Source organism: Macrotis lagotis, chromosome X (assembly GCF_037893015.1).
Source record: "Macrotis lagotis isolate mMagLag1 chromosome X, bilby.v1.9.chrom.fasta, whole genome shotgun sequence".
Taxonomy (NCBI): domain Eukaryota; kingdom Metazoa; phylum Chordata; class Mammalia; order Peramelemorphia; family Peramelidae; genus Macrotis; species Macrotis lagotis.
Genome location: NC_133666.1, coordinates 14,858,501 through 14,876,549, shown reverse-complemented (window position 1 = coordinate 14,876,549; position 18,049 = coordinate 14,858,501). Strand labels below are relative to the sequence as shown.

General features: G+C 37.1%; 1 non-coding gene across 1 annotated transcript; it reads right to left on the bottom strand.

The window, feature by feature from the left end:
• Positions 1-9,874: 9,874 nt before the first annotated feature.
• LOC141503768 (U6 spliceosomal RNA) lies at positions 9,875-9,979 on the bottom strand. Its single transcript, XR_012473082.1, has one exon. It is a non-coding gene; the product is annotated as a U6 spliceosomal RNA (small nuclear RNA).
• Between the last annotated feature and the right edge of the window lie 8,070 nt (positions 9,980-18,049).

The window sequence follows — 18,049 nt, the reverse complement described above, 5'->3', positions numbered from 1 at the left end:
TTAGATGGTTTTTTATATTATTATATGGATTGTTTTCCTTATGCTGAATCATTCTTGAATTCCTTATATAAATTCAACTTGGTTATGATGAATGATTTCTTGGATGAATTGCTGCAATATGTTTGAGAAGATTTTATTTAAAACGTTTGAACCATTATTCATTAATGGTCATGACCTGTAGTCCTCCCATGTTTTATCATTCCCTGGTTTAGGTTAGTAAGACTGCATCTCATAAAGTGAGTCTTGCAGGGAATTTTCTTTCTCATTTTTTGAGAATTGTTTGTGTGGTATGATATTTTTTCTTTAAAAATTTGAAAGAATTTGCTTGTGAATTTATCAGGATGAGGAACTGTTTTCCTTGGATACTTCTTTAATAGCTATTTATATTCTTTTTATTATATTTATTCTTTTTTATATTTATTATTTAATTATTAATCAATATTAAATAATATTTATACTATTTATTATATTTATATTCTTTTCTAATATCAGATTATCTCTGTTATTTTAAGTATTTGTATATTTTATTATATTCTATTTCATTTGTTCTCAGTTTTGTTGGCATATAATTGTAATAGTTTCTGATTTTTTTTTATATCTTCTGGTTTTGTAATTTCACCTTAGTCATCTTTTGTTTTGCTGATTTGATTTTGTTTTCTTTGTAATCAAATAGGTTTATCAATTTAATCAGTTTTTTCAAAGAACTACCTTTTAGTTTTATCATTTCTATAGTTGTTTTGTTTCTAGTTTATGTATTTGTCCTCTAATTTTTAATATTCACTCTTTTACGCTACCTTTTAGTTTATTTCTATTTTTTCAGTGCAGGTTCAACTCATTCATTCCCTATTTTTGTATTTTGTTCATGTATTTTTCAGGGATTTGATTTTCCATTTGAAAATTATTTTACCTGAATTTCTGAAAATTTGGATTCATCTATCATTTTTTCACTTAATTATTTTTTGATTTAGTATTTTATTTTTTCTCAGTTACATAAAAACAATTTTTAATTTTTTTTAGGGTTTTGCAAGCCAATGGGGTTAAGTGGTTTGCCCAAGATCACACAGCTAGGTAATTATTAAGTGTCTGAGGTTGGATTTGAACTTAGGTCCTCCTGACTACAGGGTTGGTGCTGTATCCACTGCGCCATCTAGCACTGCCACATAGAAACAATTTTTTTCTTTTAGTTTTTTTTGTTTTTTTTTTTTTGCAAGGCAAACAGGGTTAAGTGGCTTGCCCAAGGACACATAGCTAGGTAATTATTAAGTGTCTGAGGCCAGGCTGGTGCTCTAACCACTGCATCACCTTGCTGCCCCTATAAAAACAATTTTAACATTCATTTTTAACACTTTGAGTTCCACTATGCTCAAAGGACAAAAAAACCATGCCTACCCTTTGATCCAGCAATACCACTAATAGGTCTGTATCTTAAAGGGATGATAAAAAAAAAAGGAGGAAAGACCCACATGTAGAAAAATAGTCATAGCAGGTCTTTTTGTAAGAATTGCAAAATGAGGGGATTCTTATTGATTGGGGAAGGCTGAACAAATTATGGTATAGGAATATGATGGAGTAATATTGTTTTGTAAGAAACCATGAGCTGGTGGACATCAGAAAAACCTGGAAAGATCGGTGACATGATGCTAGTCAAGAGAGCAGGAGAGGGCGGCTAGGTGGCACAGTGGATAGAGCACCGGCTCTGGAGTCAGGAGTACCTGGGTTCAAATTCGGTCTCAGACACTTAATAATTACCTAGTTTTGTGGCCTTGGGCAAGCCACTTAACCCCATTTGCCTTGCAAAAACCTGTAGAGAGAGAGAGAGAGAGAGAGAGAGAGAGAGAGAGAGAGAGCAGGAGAACATTGTCCCAGCAATAACATTGTGTGATGATCATATGATGGACTTAGTTCCTCTCAGCAATTTCGTCATCAAGTACAACTGCAAAAGACTTGTGATGCAAAATGGCATGCACCTATTTGCCCTTCTGTTTCATCCTCAATTTCCTTCTATTCTTTCCCGAGAATTGAAAAAAAAATGCTTCAATGACCCCCTTTTATACTTTCTTTTCTTCTGCTTATGACATCACTATTTATTAATCTCCCTCTTCTTCATATCTTACTTTTCCAAATGAAAAAGAGGAAAGAAAAGAGAAAAACATAATGGTTATAATAATAATAATAATAATAATAATAATAATAATAATAATAATAATAATAAAGTCCAGTGAGACAAGCAATACCTAGTCACCCATAGTGTCTTCCCCTTGCGCCCCTACTCACCCAGTCAATTCTCAGCTGCCCTCCAGGGCCCACCCCCACCCTCCCTGCAGGAGGCCTGCTTCAGGACCCCGCCCCTTTGTTAAGGGAGCCAATCATGGACCACTTCTGCTAGAAGTTAGCCCCGCCTCCTTCCCTTAAAGTAACTTCACTTTGGCTCCAAGCTGATGGTAGTCCTGACCTTCTGCCTTCTTTTGATCCAGCCCTGCGACCTTGTCCGCTCCAGGTTTCTGTCTTGGAAGCATGGGGATATGGTGTAGGGCTGCTGGAAGACCCTCAAGTGTCCCCGCTGGCCCTTCCTCTTTCCCCCTCCCCCTTTCTCCTTTTCTTCTCCTCCCTCCCCTCCCCCTTCCCCTCCCCTCCCCCTCCTCCCTCCCAGGCCCCCTCTTCCAGGTGCTCTGTTCAGAAAGTGAGTCCTAGTTTCCCTTCTTCTACCTCTCCTGGGCTAGTTCTAGAGGGTGAGCAGAGAAATGACCTTGGGTATGGAAAATACTTCTTTAATAATTTGTAACTTTTAATTCCGTTGTATTTTATTTTTATTTTAGAATTAACAAACACCAAATGAGAGGGACACTTCCACATACTTATTCAAAGGGCCAAGGAGGATTAGCCGCCAATTTGCAGATCTTCAGGATCGGGCAGCTCAGTTCTGTACCCTAAGTTCAGTCACCGTCTTCAAGAACGAAGGACAGACATCATCCTTTCCCTTACTGCCCCCCCTTGGGAAATTTTAGTTGCAGAGGGAATTCATCTTTAGGGGAACAGGTATACACAAGTGCTCATCTTAGGTGTCTAAAAAGGGACAAAAGGCAATTCCCATCTCTTATCTGACTCAACTAAGTTTCAAAAAGTAATTTTCTTTCTTATTTTATTTTTTATTTTAACAACCACTTATTACCTACTGCCCTCTCCTTCCCAAAGAACAACAAAACCCTCATAAATCAATTCATATAGTTGATCAAATTCCCACATTATCCATGTCTAAACATTGTCGACCCTTTCTGAATTTTAAGTCCGTGATATTTGGCAGGAGATGAGTTATACAATTCACCTTCCAGTATTATGGACTCCTACTTGATTATTGCATTGTACAAACTTTGTCAGCACAAACCTTTTCTACCCCCTACACTCGCCACAAAAAGTGACAGATTCGAATTCTGTCCTTTTTCATTAGAACGGAAACTGAAATTCTGCTAGTTTCTACCTGGGGCCAGCCCTAGGTTTTGTTTTTTTTTTGTTGTTGTTCAGTTATGTTCTATTCTTTGTGACCCCGTTCAGGGATTACTTGACAAAGATACTAGGGTTATTTGTCATTTTCTTTGCCAGCTCATTTTACATTTAAGGAAACTGAGTTAAACAGAGTGAAGTGACTTTGTGACTTGGTCACAAATATAGTAAACAGAATTTGAACTCAGTTCTTCCTCCCTACAGGCTCCCTATTCTTATCCACTTGCCCACCTATCAACTCCAGACTTAGTTAAGGTTACCCCACCACAAGGTGGAAGAAACAATGCCCAGAATAACCTCTTCAGCCTTTTACCACCCTGCAAAAAGTAGTAGCTCTGATTCAATCCAGACACTGAAGGAAAGGAGAGCAAAGGGAGGAATAAGAAGGGGGGGGGGGTATGCTTGCTGACTTTAAATACAAAACCAGAGGACTTTCCACTATATCACACCTAATACTTGGAATTTATAGGTCAGGGGAGAGAAATTTGGACATGGTGGGGAGATTTTCTGTGCCCTTCAAATCACACTTAGGCAGACATCTATTCAAATCAATTGGTTTCTGACGAAATGAATTGTTTTATCAACTGACTGTCCCCAACCAGGCCAAGGGCATGAACACACCAGGCCAGGGAGTATATAGAAATCTTCCAGTGCTTCCACTTTTGGGAAGACACTACATGACTCTAGGCCCACTTTCCATCTCATTCCCTGCTTCAGAACAATGATAGACATTTCTGTAATGGCCATGCAAAGCCAAATGTTGGATTCCCAAAGACACTTCAAAATCTACATTGTATTAAAAATAGGGCTTGTTTCATTCATTGCATTTATATCCTCAGGGTTTACAATAGCTCCTTGAACATTCTAGATACTTAATAAATGTCTTGATTGATTGACTTAATCTGGATTGGAATATATAACATGGCTTCTGGGAATCCATTTAGTTTAAGTATTACTTTTTTCTATCTGACCATTAGATGGCAGTATTGCCACACTGAAGAGAAGGCTTCCAAGTTCAAGATTGTTGAAGATTGTCTAAATCCAGTTCTAGGGTTTAACATTTATCAGTTCACTTTAAAGAGTAACCAGCTTGATTCAAAGCCATAAGGAGAGTAAAACCCTAGTTATGGTTCTTACTTCTCTAGGTTTTCAGGCTTATAGAATACTTTCTTCCCACAGTCCTATGGAGAAGGTACTGCAAGGTTTTTTGAGGTGGGAATAAAGTAATAGTTTGGAGGAATAGGTCCCTGGGAATGAGTAATCCGCTAGAAGAGATGGGGTAGTTTGCATTTTTCTCAAATTCTTTCCCCTAAATTAATGGGGGACCTGTGAGGGAAGGAAAAACCCCACTGGAAAGGGGAAAATGTTATCTTGACCATTTATTGGTAGTCAAACAAGTATTTATTAAATGCCTGCTATATCAGTTCTTCTGTCTGCCCCCAGAGCCTTCTGCTTTGCATTTTCTATTCGCTAAAAATCTGTCCTACATTTACTATATTGGTACTCGGCTTACATGGGTAACCAAAGACCCTTTATCCTTTCTTTATGGAGACCTAGACAGAATTCAAATTTTGATGTTCTGCAGGGAAAATGGGAACACTATGATTGGGAGGTGTGGAACAAAAGCCTCTGGGAGTACATTGGAAAGAACACTTACTACTCTGGAATAAGAGGTTCAAATCAAGCCTCTTGATGCTTAGTATGTATGTGACCTTGGGAAAGTCTCTTAAACCTTCTGACTCTCAGTTTGTTTGTAGAATAAAGGAATCATACTAAATAACCGCTGACATTATTTTTTGCCCTAGAACAATTGTCCAGCTAGAATACTGACCAACTAGGAATGAATTTCTTTAATCACATCAACTCATAACACTATCAATGAAGTATAATGGGGTTGCATAGTTACAGGTAGAACGACAGTGGCTTCTTGAATTAAAACAATAACACTTCTTGCACAGGCAGTGTAGTCTTCACAGATCTTTGTATAAAAATGAGATACTCAACTTTGATGAACTTGCTCGTTCCATCAGTGCAACAACCAGGGACAATTTTGGGCTATCTGCAATGCAGAATATCATCTGTATCCAGAGAAAGAATTGTGGAGTTTGAACAAAGACCAAAGACTATTACCTTTAATTTTATTTATTTTGTTTACTTAAAGATTTTATTTCTTTAGAGTTTTACAATTTTTCCCCTTAATCTTACTTCCCTCCCTCCACCCCCCCCCACAGAAGGCAATTTACCAGTCTTTACATTGTTTCCATGGTATACATTGATCCAAATTGAATGTGATGAGAGAGAAATCATATCCTTAAGGAAGAAACATAAAGTATAAGAGATAGCAAGATCAGAAAATAAGATATCAGGTTTTTTTCCTAAATTAAAATTAATAGTCCTTGGTCTTTGTTCAAACTCCTATTTGAACAGTTCTTTCTTTCCATACAGATGGTATTCTCCAGTGCAGACAGCCCAAAATTGTCCCTGATTGTTGCACTGATGGAACGAGCAAGTCCATCAAGATTGATCATCATCCCCATGTTGCTGTTAGGATGAAAAATGTTTTTCTGGTTCTGCTCATCTCGCTCAGCACCAGTTTATTCAGTCCCTCCAGGCTTCCCTGAATTCCCATCCCTCCTGGTTTCTAATAGAACAGTAGTGTTTGTTCCATGACATATATATACCACAGTTTACTAAACCATTCCCCAATTGGACATTTACTTGATTTCCAATTCTTTGCTACCACAAACAGGGCTGCTATAAATATTTTTGTACAAGTAATGTTTTTACCCTTTTTCATCATCTCATCAGGGTATAGACACAGTAGTGGTATTGCTGGATCAAAGGGTATGCACATTTTTGTTGCCCTTTGGGCGTAGTTCCAAATTTCTCTCCAGAAAGGTTGGATGAGTTCACAGCTCCACCAACAATGTAATAGTGTCCCAGATTTCCCACAACCCTTCCAACAAAGATCATTATCCTTTCTGGTCATATTGGCCAGTCTGACAGGTGTGAGGTGGTACCTCAAAGAAGCATTTTTTTGCATTTCTCTAATAAGTAATGATTTAGAGCAATTTTTCATATGACCATGGCTGTTTTGCTCTCTTCATCTGTATATTTGCATATACTTTGACCATTTGTCAATTGGGCAATGACTTTTTTCAAAAAAATTGACTCAGTTCTCTGTATATTTTAGAAATGAGTCTTTTGTCATAAACATTAGTTGTAAAGATTTTTTCTCAGTTTACTACATTTCTTCTCCATTAAGGGATAGTGATCAGGAACTCAGCTTGAATGTAAAATTCATCTCCCCTATGCTAATAATATTTAGGGAGGTCAGTAGATATAATTCTAGCTCAGTACCTTTCTTTCTTCTGAGGAAAGCAGAGTGGTTTGCCTCTGGACCCAATTTCCTGCTTCACTTCCTGGATGGAATCAATCTTTTTTTTTTTTTTTTTTAGTGTTTTTTGTCTTTTTTTGCAAGGCAATGGGGTTAAGTAGCTTGCTCAAGGCCACACAGCTAGGTAATTATTAAGTGTCTGAGGCCAGATTTGAACTCAGGTACTCCTGACTCCAGTGCCGGTGCTCTATCCACTGAGCCACCTAGCTGCCCCCGGAATCAATCTTTCTTGAAGAGGGATGAACAGAGGACACACTAGAAATATCTATTCAAGTCTCCTTGTATGCCACATTTAAATAGAACTATAGTAATACACATAACCTACTTTGGCAATTTACCACATACTCCTGTACGTTTTCAGACTGTTCTGATGTATTGATTAGTATTACCGACTTTTTTTCCTTCTTTTTCATTCTTTTTTTAAGGTTTTTGCAAGGCAAATGGGGTCAAGTGGCTTGCCCAAGGCCACACAGCTAGATAATTATTAAGTGTCTGAGACCTAATTTGAACCAAGGTACTCCTGACTCCAAGGCTGGTGCTCTATTCACTGGGCCACCTAGCCGCCCCCTTCTTTTTCATTCTTTCTTCTCTTTAAAATATTTATTATATGGAATGGCTCTTGGGGAGAGTGAAGACAGGGAGATACTGAGAGAAAATTTGGTAATGAAAGTAAAAACAAATTATATACAAATTTGTAAAAAAATATTTCCTGAATTAGGGTCTACTTATTTTGCACTAAAAGTTCAGTGTCTACTCACTGGTCCGGTTCCACTATTGATTGGCATGATAACTTTGCATTCCTCCTTTTTTTTTAGGTTTTTGCAAGGCAAATGGGGTTAAGTGTCTTGCCCAAAGCCACACAGCTAGGTAATTATTAAGTGTCTGAGACCAGATTTGAACCCAGGTACTCCTGACTCCAAGGCCAGTGCTTTATCCGCTATGCCACCTAGCCGCCCCAACTCATTCCTCCATTTCTGACCTAGGCTGATTTTCCCTCTGCTTAGGCAACCCGCTCTTCCTCCTCCCCCTTATGTAGGGGTTCATCTCATTGGTGATAGACTAATCAAGGATACCTCATTGTCTTTGGCCATCTGTAAGTCAGAATGACATAGTTCAAGTGAGCCACCAAACTCAGTCCCTCTGAGCCAGGATTACAGGAGTGTGCCTCCACCCTTGATAAAGCCATACAATTTTTAAAATGAAATTATAGTTGGGTTAGAAAGGGGAATATTACCAAATGGCCGATTAAAAACCTTTTTTAATTTTAATTTTTTCTTTAAATGCTTTTTATTTATTTTGTTAAATATTTCCCAATTACACTTAAATTTTTTAATAACCTTAAAAAAAATTTGAGTTCTAAATTATCTCCCTTTCCTCTTACTCCTCACTCCTCCTACAGAAGTCTTTCACAGTTGATCTTATTACAATATTGCTCTTACTATGTACCATATTATTTTGGTTTTGTTCCCTTCATTTTGGAAAAGCTCACACAAATCTTCCCAGGTTTTTCTGAAACCATCCTACTCATTATTTCTTTAAGCACAACAGTACTCCATCCCAATGATAAACCACAGCCTACTCAGCCATTCACCAATTGATGGACATCCCCTCAATTTCTGATTCTTTACCACCACAAAAAGAGCTTTTGTACAACCAGTTCTTTTTTCCCTTTCTTTGATCTCTTTGGAATATAGACTTAATAATGTTATTATTGTAGCACAGTTTTATAGCCCTTTGGTCATAGTTTCAAATTGTAATCCAAAAGAGTTTACAACTCAAATAGTAAATTAATGTCTCAATTTTTCTACATCCTCTCCAGCATTAGTCATTTTCCTTTTCTGTCACATAAATCAATTGTACAGGTGTGAGATGATATCTTAGAGTTGTTTTAATTTGCATTTCTCTAATCAGTAGTGATTTAGAGCATGTTTAAAATATCACTGTAGATGACTTTAATTTCTTCTTCTGAAAATTACCTGTTCATATCCTTTGTTTATTTATCAAATGGGGAATGGATTTTTTTTATACATTTGGCTTAGTTCCCTATATATTTGAGAAAAAAGGTCTTTAAAAAAAGAAATAAGGCCTTTATCAGTGAAATTTGTTACAAATTTCCCCCCATCATTCTGTTTTCCTGCTAATTTTGACTGCATTAGATTTGTTTTTACAAAAGTTTTTAAATTTGTATAATCAAAATGATCTGTTTTACTTCCTGTAAAGCTCTGTATCTCTTGTTTGCTCATAAACTCTTCCCTTATCTATAGATCTGATAGGTACATTTTCCCATGATATCACCCTTTCTGTTTTAATCATTTATCCATTTTGACCTTATCTTGTTATACATTGTAAGATGTTGATCTATGTCTAATTTCTGCCAAACTGCTTTCCAGTTTTCCCACAATGTCTTTCAGATGTAGAGTTCTCTTATCTAATACTAGATTACTGTGATCATTTGCTACTGTGTATTGTATACCTAATCTATTTCGTTGATCCACAACTCTATACCAGATTATTTTAATGATTATCACTTTGTAATATAGTTTGAAATCTGGAGCTACTAAACTACATTTCTTAACATTTTTCCCATTGATTCACTTGATATTTTGACTTTTTGCTCATTCCAGATGAATTTTATTATTATTCTTTGTAGCTCTGTAAAGCAATTCTTTAATAGTTTGATTGGTATGGTGCTGACTAAGCAAATCAACTTAGGTAACATTGTCATTTTTATTATATTAGGTCAGCCTACCAATGAGTAATGAATATTTCTGCACTTGTTTAGATCTGCCTTTATTTGTATGAAAGGTATTTTGTAATTATGTTCATAGAGTTCTTGAGTTTGTCTTTACAGGTAGACTCCCAAGTATTTTATGCTATCAGTAGTTATTTTAAATAGAATTTCTTTCTAACTCTTCCTGCTGTATTTTGATGGTAGTATATAGAAATGCAGATGATGCCTGTTGATTTATTTTATATCCTACAACTTTGCTGAAGTTGTTAATTGTTTTGTGTCAGATGCTTTGTGCAGGGGTCATGCTAATCTTCTCTGTATCATTCCAGGAAGCAATCACAGTCGTTAATTGTTTCAACTCCTTTTTTAGTTAATTCTCTAGGATTCTCTAAATTTTCCATCATATTATCTGCAAAGAGTGATACTTTTCTTTTCTCATTACCAATCATAATTTAGGGCTACTAGATAGCACAGTGAATAGAGCACTGCCTTTGGAGTCAGTAGGACAGGAGTTTGAATTCAGCCTCAGACACTTGATATTCACTAGTTGTGTGACCTTGATATGTCACTTAACCCTGATTGTCTCACATCCAGGACCATCTCCTGTAGTCCTGATCCATATCTGGAGGCTGGATCCAGATGGTTCTGGAGGAGAAAGTAAGGCTGATGACTTAGCACAGCCCCCCCCGCCAATCCAATTCATGTGCTTACTATGGCATCACCTCCCTGATGTCATGGTCTTCTTTGAGAATGAAAGATAAACATCATCACCTCCTGCACCCCCCATCCCATAGTAGTGAACAATCTGATATAGGCTGCATATGTACAATAGTGTTGAACATATTTCCATATTAGGCTTGTTGTGAAAGAAGAATCAGAACCAAGGGAAAAAGATTATGAGGGAGAAAGAAACAACACAAAAAAAGTTTTAAAAAGTGAACATAGCTTCCCATGCTCTGCACCTTAGATTCCACATTCCTTCTCTGGATGTGGATGGCATTTTCCAACAAGTCTTTCCCGATTTTCTTGAACTGTTGAGAGGAGCTGCATCCATCATAGTTGATCATCTCACAGTGTAGCTGCTAATGTGTACAATGTTCTCTTGGCTCCATTCACCTCACTAAGCACCAGTTCATACAAGCCTCCCCAGGGTCCTCCAAAGGTACTCATTATCTGTCACAGAAACACTAGCTGTGAAAACTTTTTCTCAGTCATCTGCATTCCTCCTAATCTTGGTTGCACTCATTTTATTTGTGTAAAAACTTTTTCTTTTCCTCCATCCTGTCTTTCTCCTACTTGTGCTTTCCCTTCTCCTTTCCCCTTTTCCTTCCATAATGATGTCTATCTCACATTGTCCTTTTCCCCTGTTCCCTCCTACTTCCCTGTAGGGTAGGATAAATTTCTTTCCTTTTTTTGTTTTTGCAAGGCAATGGGGTTAAGTGACTTGCACAAGGTCACACAGCTAGGTAATTATTAAGTGTCTGAGGCTCTGTTGAGAGGAAGATTTACTCAGTGTTATCACTCTCCCTGCTTTCCCTCTATTTATAATAGGTCCTTTGTGCCTCTTTGTGTGGTACTAATTATCTTCTAATTACTTTTGTCCCCTAGTATAATCCTTTTAGAAGGTTAGAAGATTATAATTATAACCTATTTTGTACCCATATCCAGTATCAAAGTATATTCTTTTCAGCTGTCCAGATAGGACAATTCTTAAGAGTCAGAAATACCCACACCCTCTAATTATATTTCTTTCAACTGGCCTAAGAGAAACACAATTTTCAAGAGTTGGAGCTATTGTCTTCCTATTTAGTCTTATTGACTAACATTTTTCCCCTTAGTCTTATTGAATAACATTTTTTTTCTTTCTGTTTATGTTTGTAAGCATCTTTTAAGTCTTATTTTTGAAGATCAAATTTTCTGTTCAGTTCTGATCTTTTTGATCAGGTAAGTTTTGAAAATACTCTATTTCATTGAAAATCCATCTTCTCCCCTGAAAGAATATGCTGAATTTTGCAGATAGTTGATTCTTGGTTGTAATCCAATTTACTTTGACCTCTGGAATATCATTTTCCTTGTCCTCCTATACTTTAATGTTGAAGCTGATAAATCCTGTGTAATCCTCACAGTGTCTTCCTGGTATTTAAATTGCTTCTTTTTGGGAGCTTGCAGTATTTTCTCCTTTAATTGAGAATTCTGACATTTGACCTATAATATTCCATAGAGTTTTTATTTGGGATCTTTTTCTGGGGTCGATCAATGGATTCTTTAAAGGACTATTTTATCTTCTTGTTCTAGGATATTATTTCAGTTTCCATGATAATTTCCTGCATGATCTTGCCTAGGCCCTTTTTTTCTGATCATAGCTTTCATATAGACTAATAATTCATAAATTATCTCTCCTGAATCTATTTTTTCAGGTTGGTTGTTTTCCCTAAGAGGCACTTTCCATTTTCTGCTATTTTTTTCAGCCTTTTGGTTTTGTTTAATGGAATCTTTGTGTTTCATAGAATTCTTAATTTCCATTTGTCTAAATCTAATTTTTAGAGTTTTATTTTCTTTAGTTAGCTTTTGTCCTTTTCCCAGTTGGTCAATTTTACATTTTGATGAGTTAATTCTTTTGTGCATTTTTATATTTCAAGTAATTGATTTCTTTTACCATTTGGCCAAATTTACTTTTAGGTTTTTGCAAGGCAAATGGGGTTGAGTGGTTTGCCCAAGGCCACACAGCTAGGTAATTATTAAGTGTCTGAGACTGGATTTGAACCCAGGTACTCCTGACTCCAGGGCCAGTGCTTTATCCACTGCGCCACCCAGCCGCCCCTCAAATTTGCTTTTATAGGAGTTGATTTCTTCAATCAATTTTTCATAATTCTCCTGCATGACTCTCATTTCTTTTCTCCGTATTTCTTCTTCTCTTCTTTGGAATTTAAAATTCTTTTTGAGCTCTTCCAGGAGGTCTTTTTTGGATTTGTGACCCATTCAAATCCTCTTTAATTCTTCACATGTAGACATTTTTGTCACTGCTTTCCTCTTCTGAGATGGAATTTTATCATCCCTTTTAGAACAGTAGCTTTCTATGGTTAGCTTGCTTTGTTTTGTTTTTTTAACTCATTTTAATAGTTGAGTCCTGCTTTTGAGGTACAGGAAGTACAGTCCCAAACTTCTTATGTGGGGATCAGGATCTGGTACCTGGCTACTTACTTGCCAAGGTATGTAGCCCAGGAATTACTTATTGTGGGAAAGAATCAAGTGTTTGCCTTCACAAGGGTGAGAAAGGGTATTACCAGAGTCTCATAGATGTCTGTGAGGAGAATATATTATAAAAGTCAGGATGTCTGGTCTTTGTGGAAACTCAAGAGATGCCAACCTGTTTACAGGAAGTAGAGTTAAGACAAATGGAAAAGGTGAAATAACTTTGCAGAGGTTGAATAGGAATCTGTGCTATTGTCCTCTGCACCTGGAGAAGGAAGTAGCTGTTCTTGCTCATTAGTATAATGAAGAGAGTGAGGAAAATTTATGGGGGGGGTAGGTAATGTATCAGTTAGATTTGTGACCCCAGTCAATGATTGGTGCAAGGGGTCAGGAACAAAGCCTTTGAAAGTGCATATAACATCTAGCATTTTGGGGTTTCAGGGCCCTCTCCCTTTGAAAGAGGTGTGCCTTTTTTATTAAGATGTCTTAAAAAATTTATTTCAGTCACTCTGGACTAAGTATTCATGAGCTATTTATATCAATTTGGGTTCTCATTTTGAGATAATATAGGGTAAAATCTCTTCTTTGATATTTTCCCCTGAATAAAACAAGAAAATAGTGTGCAAAAGGCTTGATTTCAAGCCCATTTTCTTGGTGTTCTCTGTGGGGAAATATCTCAGAGATTCCTGGGAAGATTGATCTGGGGTTTGGAGCCAGGAGTGATTAAAATGTCTGGGGTAAGATCCACAGTAAAGCGTGATCTCCAGAGTGAGGTGGTGGCCAGAGCTGCCCTGGACTAGCTGTGAAGTCCTCCAAAGAAGGAGAGGCCAGAGGATAATAAGGTGCCCTGAAGGGAGAAAGGGGATTTGGAGTCCCTCTAAGGAAGTTCACCCAAAACCAAGCCCACCAAGGGGAAGGTTGCAGGCTGGACATGGGAGGAGTTTTTAAACTCTCTTGAAACACTTTTGAATTAAAGGACAATGGTACTAAGAGGAAAATATATACTTATCTTATCAGGGATATTTACTGATTTCTTTAGGGAAAGAGAAATATTATTCTACATTTTGTAATCTGATTTGTTGTGATGTTAAATTGATCTTGATAATATAATGTCAACAATCTCATAAGGCCTTTTGTTGGTAAAGGAAGAAAGTTTATAATAACTTTCTCTTATCACATGTTTGTAGAAGGGAATGTGTGTTTATATATATATATATGTGTGTGTGTGTGTGTGTGTGTGTGTGTGTGTATGAAATTAAAAGTAAAATCTACTTACCTCTGTTAATTGAAAATAAGAAAATGTATTAACAGTGCCTAGCATTTATAGAATTGCAATGGGGTTTTAAATTTAAATAAATGTATGAGATTGGCTTCTTGGAGGATTTGGGTAAAAATGTCAGGAAGACAAAAGTGTAAAATAGTGGGATATTTATTTTTCTCTTGTTCTAAGGGGAAATGAGATGTTTAAATAAGAATCTTATGTTTAATGTAATTTAAAAATGTATTTTTAATGTTAAAGAAGTCAAGAATGTGGGCTTCCCTCTTGATAACTGCAGACAGCTGATGTGTGTGTGTGTGTGGGGGCTTGGATGACTGGACAAAGAGCAATTGTGTGGTCCCACTTCAAGGTAACTTAATGACGAGTTAAATGTATTTACCAGTTATGTAATATTCTTTTGTAACTGCAAAGAGTTTATATTTACAATATTTGGTTATCTCTTGTGAATATATAATCTATTTGAATACTATAATGCCAAAGCCTGGAATTAACATTTGATTGCTTTGAAGGGGTAATAAGGGAAATATAAAAAATTATGACCTCTTTTGGGTTAGATCTATGGGGTCATATATAATGGAATTATGAATTTTTACTGCTGTTTTGTTATATTGGAATTAATAACACATGTTAGAAATTTAAAGTCACCTAAGATGTTCTAAGGGTTTTATAGAATTCTGAAAGTAATAATTTATGTGTTAAGCATGACTAGTAGTTAAACAAGTTTATGTATAGAAGTTTCTAGCTATATATGTGAATTGAAAATATTTTGGATATACACATACATATGTGTGTGTGTGTGTGTGTGTGTGTATGTGTGTGTCTGTGTGTATTCCAAAACTGTGGTTGTTTGCTTTGAAGTAAAGCAACGCTGTGATATGAAAAAAATAAACATGAGATAATTTGAGATTTTTCTGTGACAATATTTAGCTGATTATTATGTGAGAATTTAGGAGATAGGCAATCTTCTAGCCAAAGGAGGTGTTTATTTGTTGTATACTAGCTAGAAGGATGGATCTCAAGCCAAGGGGAATTTGATATAGCATCTTTATATAGAGTTAGAACAGATATGATTTCAGACAAAGGGATGTTGGTCTGGTGATCAGAAGCCTGGAGTAAGAGGTAGGAGATGAGGCATATAGAGTCAGAAATAGTTAGAATTCCTGGTTTTAGCAAGGACCCTGGAAGGACATTCAGAGCTTTAGTTAGGGTTTCATTGATTGGGACCCCATTAAGATTATAATTGGAATTTAGTGAGTTGAACCCACTAGAAATTCTAATTAGGTAAAACAACTATTTTAGAGCATGGGATTTTTAACCGATTTACTCTTTCTGTGTCAGATACTAGAAGGTCAGCAAAAAGGAAGTGTCACTGGATCAATGTGTTGTTCTTGGAGCCAAGGAAGGCAATGGGTTGAATATTTGAGGTGACAGGGATATACAGTCGAAGGGGAGGCTTTTCAGTGAGGCCTGCGATTGGACCCTTTTGACTTGACTTCCCTAATGTGACATTTGAATTATGTCTCACCTGGTAGAATAAATCTGGCTTAAGACATTTGACTACTCACATGATCTCTTCCTGGACACTGACTTTCAATAATTATATCTAAAGGAATTTTCCTTTGTTGTCCTGGTTCTTTATAGTAACTAAGCAAACAAGAAAAAGAAGTTTTAGGTCAAGTGGATTTAATAGGCCGGATAGATTGGGTGTGTGACTCTGACACTTGCTGTCTGCTACATGTTTAGATAGGAATTAAGCATTCTTAATTTTTATGTTAGAGGGGATATATATGGAAGAAGAAGAATGGGAAATTTTTGTATAATTATAGTTTCAAGGTCTAATTTAAGAAAAGGAATGTGAGTCATATAAGTACATCAAGAAAAGGAAAATATATATTTTGGGATATTTGAGTATATTTGGGAATATTGTGGTGAAAATAATTCATTTTGTTTAAGGATGTTTGAGTCATTATTGTAATGAGAGCAAAAGATTAAGACATATATATGCTACAAGCTTAAGTTAATGTGGTAATTCTCATTGGAGTTTATTCATGCAGTGAGGCAGTTATGGAAGTTTATTGTGTTGAAGTGAAGTATGTATGTCAATATGACAGTGAATAAGACAAAATGTAAATTGTGATAAGCTCCAGAATCTCATTGTCATGTGATGAAAACAAAAAATTTGTATCTGAGTAAAATGTTAAGTAACCTGAGTTAGAGAGGACTTTTTGGAATTGATTCAGAAGATAAAGAAGGATATAGGATGTCTCCAGTAGAGAAGAAAAGATAGAAGGAGAGACACTGGACCAGTTCATCTCCACCATGTCTTGTCTATGTGTACATTGTATAGTCAGGGGATCTGCCCCTTTTGATTCCTGTAACTTTTCCTTGATTCTATAACTGTGACATCTCTACTTATGCCCCTCTCCTTATGGGATGGAGGAAGAGAGGCAGGGGTGAAGATGCTCTTCATTGAGAGAAAAGGTCTGTATATCCTATCTAGAGAGAGTCCTATCTCTGATTTAGACAACAGGGAATTAGTGATGTGGGAAGAGAATCTAGCTGACAGAAGTCCTTGCCCAGTCTTGTGGTGTGGCTAACTGTTGGACTTGTGGTAGTCCACAGAAGTGTGAGAATTGGCCTTGGATACCATTTCCCCTGGGCTCAGTCTACATTCTCAGTTCCTGGTCAATGGTGCACTGTGGCACAGGATTCTGTTCCAGAGGAGAGATACACCAGCTGCATATGACTGAGTCAGTTCAGGGTGACTATTGTCTACTCTGGCCAAGATGTTTTTCTGGAGAGTGGCAAATGTGTGTGAACTCATGGTCAGAAGTAGGGTACATATTCTGGACTTTATAATTTGCAGAGATAGTTGAACTGAGACTTATGTGAGATGTAATGATGTGTGAGAAATGTAGGGTGGGGGCAGCTAGGTGGTGCAGTGGATAGAGTACCGGCCCTGGAGTCAGAAGTACCTGAGTTCAAATCTGACCTCAGACACTTAATAATTACCTAGCTGTGTGGCCTTGGGCAAAGCTAGTTAACCCCATTGCCTTGCAAAAAAAAAAAAAAACGTAAAAAAAAGAAATGTAAGATGTTGATCTTCACAGGGTGTGGAGGGGAGCCCTTAGGAAATCCATTAAAAAGGGGGAATGGCCCAGCCAATCACAAGCCTGGAAGAGTCTTCCTAATCCCATTCCAGGGATACCAAACCCCAAAGGTCAAGAGTGACATAGAGATCTTGACCTAATGCTACTGAGTTTGTACAATTAGGTAATTGAATATTAACCCACACACCCCCTGTGATTATTGGGGTTCTTTAGCATATCATGTGTTGGATGATGCTGGGGGGCATCATATTAGGGGCATATCATGGAATGGGCAGACCTTCTAGATTGTAACTCAAACTCTGAGAGCCTATGAACATCCAAGAGGGAGGGGAAAGAGTGTCTGAGGACAATAAATTACCTGACTCCTGAGACTAAGGTATGTCTCACACCTAGGAGTGAGGTACCCCATCTTGTAAGGTGTATCTTGCAAGGTTTGTGAATAAAATGTACAATTTTCTCTCACTCTAGCAGGTATTTCTTTTCATTCATTTATAACAATTTGGGGGCTCTTCTGGGATCTTCGGAACACCTCAAGGAAGCCCCAGAAGAGGAGGATGGAGGTCTCATAGCTTGATTTAAAGCCAGATCCTCATTTCTTTTCCGGGATTCCCTTGGGTGGATCTCTGAATGGACCTGAAACCCTGCCATTGACGGGGAGAGTGAGGGGAAAATTGTGTAAACGACCCAGAAAGGTAGGGAAACTGCGGTTTTTATCTTTAGAGGCTAATTCTAGACAATTCCAGGAAAGGAAGTCCTAGAGGTGAGGCCAGGGGTCAAAAAGGCGCTGCACAGTGGGGAGGAAGAGGACCCCCCATCCATTACCCAAGGAGAGGCCTTTGGGT